At 41.0% G+C, this 10000-nt stretch overlaps 1 pseudogene; it reads left to right on the top strand.

The window, feature by feature from the left end:
- Window positions 1–585: 585 nt before the first annotated feature.
- Window positions 586–10000, top strand: part of LOC138042944 (prolactin-releasing peptide receptor-like) — a 10700-nt pseudogene continuing 1285 nt past the window's right edge.

A 10000-nucleotide genomic window follows, 5' to 3' on the forward strand; every position in this document is an offset into this window, starting at 1 on the left:
TAGATGCTGTCATTTTTTTTCTCAAAACGACAAGCTTTCAATAAGAATAAATATGAAAAAGTCCTTATTGAAACTCTTAGATCCCCTGTCAATTTGTAACGTTATGCCAGGAATACGAAATTTCCCAGATTTGCTCTATGTGAGGACACCGATAAATGACTTTCATTCTTATTTTCCCAGCAAGTTAAGGAGATCGCAGGAAATTTGATCTCTTCTTAACGAACTTAGAAAGTAATTATTTTTCTTATTTGATGTGGTTGTTATAGTAGTGTTAATTGAAAAATTACCCGAAACTAGAGATCCACGCGACAATCACGAGCTTCCCGTCTCCGTTTAGTCTTATTGTTCACCTCGACGAATCGTCTCGACGAACCTTTCTTTAGAAGTTTACATTCTTTTAACACTGACGGACTAATTCAGCTAACCTGCCAATTGTATAACGATCTATAACCGCTCTAGCGGAAGAAAGAAAAAAACATCAGAATTAAGTTTAGTTTAGTTTATTGAGATTTGTCACCACAAAATACATACATTAACACTGCCGTTGAATAAATGATGAGGTTTACATACGACAAACATTCAAAAGGCCTTATCAGTTGGCAGTGACTCAGTATTGCAGCGACGGTAGATTCGACTCATTATTAACAAAGGTGAGAAAAATGCTTCAACGGATTCAGTTTGTCCTTTTTTTCCCCTTTTAGTTTCGTTATTACGTACGCAATATTTGTTAATTCAATAATTTAATAATTTATTTCCAAGCATCTTTTTTCTTGTCGCAATTCAGTCGGAATTTTCGTGCATTTAACGGTTGCAAGTCAAGCTCGGCAACTCCAAGGCGGAGGCTACTGTTTCTTCCTGTCCCAGTTTTCCTAATCGCAGTCTTTTTCGCCTGATAGGGACTTTAAGAAATTCAGCCGATGCAGTCGATTGTGTTTCATACAACGACGAGAACAAGCTGAGACGTCCTGAGAAAGACTGAAAATAAACTAAGTCAGTGGAGTCAGCTGCCACTGCTTCGATGCAGCTGCAGTTTTGCATTCGATCAGATCTTCCTTAAGACATAATTCTTGACGTGTTCTTTTCTTTCAGTAGCTATCAGCCTTCTCAGATCAGTGACTTTTTAATCTTTTAATTCACTTTTGTCGGCAGTAACATATTACTGGAATACTGCATGCTCAGTGCCAGTTTTTCTAGATTGACAATGAAAAACAGCTTCATTGGAATCAGTCATGATTGCCTGCGCATCTTTTCAATTTAATTTAATGGTCTCAAATGTTAGGCCAACAAAACTTGGACCAATTAGGTTGGAGAAATTTGTTGATAAATGAGATGAATACACTTACTAAGTGTATTCATTTTATTATCAAATGTGGTACTGTAGAGTCGGCACTAAGAAACCGTCCACACAGTTTCGTCGAAACGTTCCGAAGAGTTTGAAGACCGACTTAAAAGATTCGAGAAAAATAGCAGTCAGTCTATGCTTTTGACTTGATCGACATTTTTGCTTAAAGCTTTAGTAGTAGTCCTGTCTTGTCTTGTTGTGTGAAGTTGATGCGTAAGACCTAGGGCAATTTTCTATAGCGGTTAACAGTTTGGGATGTGAGCGCGCGCCCAGAATTTATGGTGTGAGACATTAAAACAACCGACAAAGAGACAATACGAAAACGACAATTTACTAACTGTTTTTTTAATAGAGTTTCTGTTTTCAACCAGTGCCTTTAATCTAAAAAGACCTTTGAGCGTATTCGAATAGTAGAGCAAAAAAGTTGAAAAACAGATAAATGTAGAGATGGGCAAGTATTAAGCTATTTTGGTATTTCTTTTTAATTGAATTTTGACTATGTCAGAAAAGCCACGGAATAAAAGAAAAGAAAAGCCTGGAATAAGATCGCTAGACGGTTCATCGCACCCAAACAGACATAGTGTGGCAACTCAAAGTTGACAGCTGAGAAATAAATCTGTCAACCCAAAGGTGTTTGTTGAGCACTTTTTGTTTGGGAAGCACCTCTACTTGTGTAGCCGATATTTGAATCGCTTTTGTGACCGATATAATAGTTTGTAGACCTGCCTAGTGACTGTAGTTTTTTACATATATTTCCCAAAAATTGCAGTTATGAAAAAGAAACTAAATTTGGTGAAATATGAAAATGTTACACTGGTTAAAAAAAATTATTGAAAAAAGATCTTGAAATCCCAACGTTTCGGCTACTAACATAAGCCTTCTTCAGGGGTAATAAAATATATAACGCGGTCACCTCAGCAGTCTATAGCAGTCGCGCCGGAAGACGTGAAGAGTTTCTGCGTCCTACCCTATGTTAAAGGAACAACGGAGACGATCAAGCGGGTTTTGAACACTTATAATATCAAAGTCGCCTTAAAACCACACCAGACCATTGGTAACTTTTTTCCCAAGCCGAAAGATCCCGTTCCAAAAGATCAAACGCGCGGGGTAATTTATTCCATTCCTTGCAAAGATTGCGACAAACTCTACATTGGGGAGACCAAACAGAAGTTCAGTACTCGGCTCAGAGAACACCAAAAGGAGGTCGAACAAGAACACCCCAAGAAATCTGCAGTCGCCGAACATTCTTTACAGTTAACTATCTCGTGGGAATCGTCTATAATATTACGTATCAGTCCCGGTTGGCGAACCCGACGCCTCTAAGAGGCATGGGAAATTAACACATGCAAAAAGTCCGCTCAACCGCGATGATGACATGTACCTGCCCCAAGAGTACCGGGCCTTGGCGTTATTGGACAAGAACTGATTTTATAATATATTCTTTTTTTTATTAGCATCTACACGACTTTAAATACACTTGCCACTTCGTTATATATTTTATTACCCCTGAAGAAGGCTTATGTTAGTAGCCGAAACGTTGGGATTTCGAGATCTTTTTTCAATAATATTTTTTAACCAGTGTAACATTTTCATATTTTACCATGGTTCCACCTGGTTACAAAACAGTTTTTGAAAGTAAATTTATTAGTATATTCAGCAATGTCGCATTAAGGCAAAAAATGGGACGACGGCACGCGAGTTGTCGAGCTTGGAGTGTTCGGGCGATAATCCAGAGAAAAATATTTAAACCTTGAACCCTCCAAATAATCGAGACAACGATTCATCGACTTCAGCGAAAATCCCAAAAAGGATTTTTTAAAAAAATTTCTTTCGCGAAACATTGCGTCAGCAATGCCTTTGCGGACGCGCGGGATGATATATGATCCCGCGCGCCCGCAAAGGCGTTACGTTTCTCAAATGAAAATGTCAATATAACGTTCTCAATATGGAGTGTGAACGAAGAATCTTGTGGCCAGTAATGTTCATAAGAAACCTAATGAAGAAAAGATACTTATCAATATAAATGTGGTTCCGAGAAGACAAGTTCACTTCCAAAAACGTCACGTGTCACTGCATACACTGACAATTGAGCAGAACGCTCGCCCGTCGACTTCCCGCCTATCTTGAATTTCAGTCGTCTCCTCCGCTCACTAACTTCAAGGGAGTTTAAGGCTAAACGACGGGTGCGGCAACAACAACGCCACGAAGCAAGAATCTTGGTTAAAAAAGGAAAAATAATCGTGCAGCAAGAATTTCCGTGCGTTTCTTTGACGTGCTCCACAAAACAACAACGCGAAATCACCAAATTTTAAGTTTAAATTTGACGACAACACGAGCAACACGTTCGTTCCCAACCGATTACGGGATAGTTCGCCCGTATTGTACAAGGTTTTGGAGTGACGTTTGTCAAACGCCATAGTATGGAGGGCTTTGAAATAGGTCTTAGCAAGAAATCTCAAAACTGCTACAGTTCTAAGGAGGGATAACTCTACATCGGGGAGACCAAACAGAAGTTCAATACTCGGCTCAGAGAACACCAAAAGGAAAAGAAATCTGCAGTCGCCGAACATTCTTTACAGTTACACTATCTCGTGGGAATCGTCTATAATATTACGTATCAGTCCCGGTTGGCGAACCCGACGCCTCTAAGAGGCATGGGAAATTAACACATGCAAAAAGTCCGCTCAACCGCGATGATGACATGTACCTGCCCCAAGAGTACCGGGCCTTGGCGTTATTGGACAAGAACTGATTTTATAATATATTCTTTTTTTTATTAGCATCTACACCACTTTAAATACACTTGCCACTTCGTTATATATTTTATTACCCCTGAAGAAGGCTTATGTTAGTAACCGAACCGTTTGTCAAACGCCATAGTATGGAGGGCTTTGAAATAGGTCTTAGCAAGAAATCTCAAAACTGCTACAGTTCTAAGGAGGGACCACAACCTTTAAGATTTTTACGATATATTGAAACATCATCTGACGTTACGGCTAACAAGACGTCCTCCCTTCATGCAGATTTAGACAAAAGCAGTCATGATTGCCTCAGCCATGTCATTAACTCTGTTACAAGACATTTGTGTATACAAGCTATCAAAACACGAAAGAAATGACTGCCACAATTTTGTCAATAGACGTTAACTTTTTCAGTCCTGTTAGGTAGTCAACAAATTGGGTACAATGGCTCATTCCCTTGATAAAACTTGGAGAATTGGGATTTATCAAATAATATAAAGTTCCCGCTGCAAGCCAGAGTACCGTCAAAAAGATTACCAACGAAGCGCGCCGTGCATCGAGAATCAGGAAAAGGACCATTTTGTCGATTTTATAATTGTACTCAGATGCTGACTTGTTATGTAGTGTAAGACGAAACAGTTATGATTTCACAGTTTGGTGTTCCACGTGATATGTTTATCATGTGACTTTGACCGACCAGCCGGCCGGTTCTTGTTCTGAGTCTTGGAAATCATAACTGACTTGGTGTCAGAAGCGAAATATTAACCCCGCTGGTATTTACAGAGTCGAATGTGGATACGGCGTTTCCTGAAAGGTTTTAGATTTGTTCGCAGTTGGTAGCTGAGAGCTTATAACTTATAGTCTTGGTTCAGTTCTTTTCTGAATGGCCGTTCTCTCGACGACCGCGCAGCCAAAGTTCCATGGTCGTTGAATTTATCTAGTGAGAGAACTGGAAACCGTTTCGCGAAGAGTGGAAAATATTATGAACGGGTAGCTGGCAATCATAGGAAGGTGGATAAAGTTCGTGTTGCCCGGCTGTCTTTTAACTGTTGTTTGCAAGGACGGAAACTTTTAAATGGGAAGGTCAGTTTCCAGCAAATCCTTACGTGCTTCGTTTCCTGCTCCAACCGAAACGTACAAAAGTGAGCAAGTCGCTCAATGGTTGCATAGCAGCATTGATGAAGTTGTCTGAGAACTCAGTGGTTATGGAACTTTCCGCGAATCGCTCGTTCGCGACTGTTTGATTCTTGGTGTAAAAGATTGCAGGATTTGAATAAAGCTCCTTTGTAAGCGTGATTTCGTCTGAGATGAGGCCAATAAAACTATCAATTAAAGTCAAGTTGCTCCTACACGAGCTTCAGAGATGGCAGGTGACGCTTCTATTCAGGACGATATCCACTCCACGAAAAACAAACCTGTGCTTCAAGGTCTTGCTTCGCCTGGAGGATGCAGTATCATGTTGGATAAGGATGCAAGTCCTGAATGCGATACATTATGATCCATGTAGAGTGCGCCTGCCCAGAGAGGAACGCCATGAAGGAAGTGCGAGAGAAGTTGGATAATGACCAGATACAATAAACACCCGCATATAAGAACAAGTGATTTAAGAACATCAGGCTGAAATTTGGCCAATAAAGCACCATACAAATAAGAACAAATTCAGCCTGATAAATAAAACATGTTCTTAATATAAAGGGAAAAGGGTATTAGGATAAGGAAACAGTACAGTACAGTAACTTCTATCAAAGTACTACGATGTTCAGGACCATTTACAAACTATAAAATCTATTTCAAAACAGCATTGTTGTTAATTAAACCTCTAGTAATACATAATTTGAAGTATTTCTGAAAGCAACTTTAAGAACATTTTAAAAACACTTTCAGGCTGATTTCTCCCTAAGCACAAATAAGCTCAAATAAGAACACCATCAGCCTTAAACCTGAAAAAAAGTGTTCTTACATGCGGGTGTTGCTGCCTGTCGGCAAGCCATCTGATTCAGAGCGGATCAAGTGTTTTAACTGTGCCGCAAAAAAGATTACTCAATTCGTGTATGGCTGGATTCCAAAGATCCCTTCTCGCCTAGGCAAAAGTTTTCAGTGGATTTTGCAGGTTAAGCTTTCGGAGATTTCCAGTTATTACACTACACTGAATACCCCATTTTCTAGATTTCGCTGACGGTTGAGGGTACCATTGGGTTTTTCTTCTCTGCGCGAGGTACGTCAGTGGAAATTATAGGAAGAAATCGAAAGTCTCAGGAGAGTGGAAGTTATTGCGGTGTTTTCTTGTGTGCGGTTTTGGAGATACGGTGGCCGATGCAGTCATTGATGATTGAGAATTTAACCGCATTCCTGGAAAGGTGCCGAAAGTTAAACTGACTCTTCATTCTCATAAATTCAAGCTCCTCGTGTCAAAAGTACATTTGGTGGGTCATTTGCAAACTGCATATGAGCACGGTCCGTGCCAGTAGAGACATGCTTACCCCATCAGATATGAGGTCGTTAAAAAGATTTCTTAGCATTGACAATTACCTTGCAAAGTTTCTTCCACAGCTGTCCTGTGTATCGGAATTTCTGTCGTTTTTAAGCTAGAAATTAAAGTAAAGTAAAGCAACTATATTTAACGTCGATAACTCGTAACAGTAATTCAACTGACAAACCTGAGGTCGACGGTGCGCTCATTTTACTCCCCCCCCTCTCCATCGGTGCTCCGTTTTATGGGTATTTAAAGCTACGTAGCTACACGGAAAGGAAAGAAGTCGAAGCAAGGATGCGAGATCCGGGAATCAAACTCAGGACCTCTTGCACCAAGGCCGCGCACTAACCGACTGTGCCATCCTTGCTCCTTCTAGAGACGCCGAGCGGTGCTGGCTTCCAGTTTGCAATGGTGCTGCACAGAACATCAAGGGTCTCGAATGTGAAACTGCAGTGCTCAAGTTTTATGACATCACTCAAGCAGTAACAGATGACTAGCTTACTGGATTTTGGCCCATCCCACTCCAAGGAAGTCAGAAGTTGAATTTGCCTCCATGGCTCTGACCCTAATGACAAGGGTCGCTACGCTCAATTTTATAAAGAACCTCTCCCCGTAGTGTTTTCAATGTTAGAGGTTTGATTCATATCTATACATATCTATGATTTTTCAGGGCAAAACAAATCATCAAGCTCCAGAAGCTATCTGCAAAAAGACCTTGCCCCTTCTCCTGAGCGTCCCTAGCAAATGCTATTTAGCCTTCAGCGATCTAACGTTAATGGGAGAGAAAGTTATTATGTCTGACCCAATGCCGGAAGCAATGTGGACGACCCGTACCAATGAGAGAGTATTGCAATGCGCTGAGGAAATTTTTCTCCGTCGTTCATGATTTGCTCATCTTCGATTCACGCAGTAATGACTTCAGAAGAGCCCTTGCCTGCGATGCCGAGTGACCTTCAGTCCTTATCTCCATTGTCCTGAAGGGATGGCCAAGTACTCAAGCTGAAGAACTCTTCTTTAAAGGAGAAATTATTGTTCAAAATAGTTTGCTGTTCAAGATTTACCGCGTTATTGTACCATCTGGAATATTAAAAAAGGAGGTGATGAACACGGCTCACTAGTCTCATCCACCTGGGTATCGAAGGTTATCTATCCAGTGCAAGTGTCCTACTGGCCGCGGATAAATGCTGAATCGAAATATTTCATTCCCATGTGTGAAGTATGTAACTCGTACAAGCCAGAGCAGCTTCAAGAACCTCTTATACCATAGAATATTCCGCTAAGGCCATGGCAAAAGTTTGGAACAGACCTGCTACGGTTTGACAGGAGTCAGTAGCAGATTTCAGAATTGGCTTTGAGAAATTGAAATGCAGTTTAGCCGTAATGGAATACCAGAGATTGTCGTTTCGTACAATAACACACAATATAATTGTGCCTATTTTTCACAGTTTCCTAAAAACTAGCATTCGCAGCATATTACCTCTTCGCCTCGCAACCTTCAAAGCAAGAGAGTGCAGTTAAGATCTGAGAACGTATCATGAAGAATACAGTCGTCGGAAAGTTCGATCCATATTTGGCCTTATTTAACTATCACATGCAATACACCTAGTGCATGATGGTATTGGCTCCCCTCCTGCTCAAAGACTATTCATCAGACGCACAGGCAATCTGCTTCCGCTAACCGCAAGACCTGCAACAGTATCTCCGAAGAATCTGTAGCAAGAGCTCATTGCGCCAGCGAAAAACAAGGCCTGGTACTGTAACCAAGTGTAAACCGCACCCTAGAATACAGCCTAATCATTATGTTTGGTTAAAAAAAGCCAAATGAGAGCACCTGGAGTGAAGCAGTCTGCAAGAAGAGGATCAAACTACTTTGATGTGCTGTCAGTGTATGTGATAACCGCACACAGCGAGGAAATAGTAGGCGTTCGGCAACTGTGGAAACCTCGTTATACCAAGATTTGAACAGCACCGAACCGCTTGTGTGACATTCATAGGAAAATCGGTGCAGAACCCTTACCAATGTGCCAAACCCACAGGAGAGTCTGAAGAGCCGACCCCTTTGTGGCAACCGTACATAGCGAAGAAATAGTAGGCGTTCGGTGGCTGTGGAAACATCGTTACCAAGATCTGAACAGCACCCAACCGCTGGTGTCACATTCACAGGAAATTCAGAGCAGCACCCCTACCAATTCGCCCAACCACAAGCCGACCCCGGTCTGTTATAGGCAGCTGCTCGAGATAATGTACTACCCGTCCAACCGTTTCTTGATCTGGTCGAACTGATATACCGTTAACAAGCCTTAAAGAGTGCACGACCTGAAAACTGTTAAGCCTTTTTTCTTTTGTTCAAGAACAGCTTCTTTTGTCTTTTTTTGAATTCTTATCTTTTCTTTTTTTCTTTGTCCAAAAGTGGAGATATCATGACGTCTTAGTTTAGTTCATATGAGTTTCTGCAATCATAACATGAATGCTAACTAGTAAACAATCAAAATATTTAGGGTATCAAAATATTTAGGAAGTCAAGAAGCAGGAGGATGCATGATTTGTACTCGGGTAGAAATTCTACAGTTTTCATTCATACAACGACAACTGTTAAATTTGTCGAAATAGCAATTGTTTAGTTGATTTTTATCGGCAGAGACGTATCAAAGAGACGGTCACCGTAAAGTAAATGACTAGCTTACGACAGCAACAACAAAAAGAACAACAACAACAAACAAGTTGCTTGTCCGTTAGTCCTCTCGGCAAGTATACCAAATCCCTATTAGTTAAATGTTCCTCCTCAGAAAACTGAAAAAAAGTAACTTTGTTCAAAGTATTTCCTTTATTATTTTAGAGCCTGTGGAAGTGATATGGAATACTTAAATCACACGTCCAACGCAACAGCGAGTTATGACCTGGAGTATGAGGAAGGTGGTAACGAAGAAGAAATAGAAGAAGCCAATGCTGTAACCAAGATAGCGATAGTTGGTGCTTATGTCATCATTTTCCTGTTCGCACTTGTCGCTAACTCGCTTATCATACATATTGTGCGCACGCGCGGTAACATCCTCAAAAATCCGTTCAACTGGCTTTTAGTCAACACAGTTGCTGCTGATCTGGTCGATGTCATGACAGCTTCGGCTTTTTCGATCCCATATTTTCTTTGTGGAGACTGTTGGATATGGGGAATATTAGGAACATTGCTTTGCAAGCTGATTCCATTTTTCTTGGTCGCACGTCCATATGGACGCTGACAGTCATTGCCGCTGACCGATATCTATCCATTTTGTGCATTGGGAGGGAGCCGCTGTTGCAGAAAGCCGCCAAGCGCTCCATCGTCGCCGTTTGGCTTTTTGCTGGTGTGGTATGTAGTGGACAGTTGTACAAATTCAAAGCAGAACTATCAGAGGAAATGGAGCCTTTATGTGAACCAGACTGGCACGAGGATGAAGAAATCTCCAT

The sequence above is a fragment of the Montipora capricornis genome, chromosome 3 (assembly GCF_036669925.1).
Source record: "Montipora capricornis isolate CH-2021 chromosome 3, ASM3666992v2, whole genome shotgun sequence".
NCBI lineage: Eukaryota > Metazoa > Cnidaria > Anthozoa > Scleractinia > Acroporidae > Montipora > Montipora capricornis.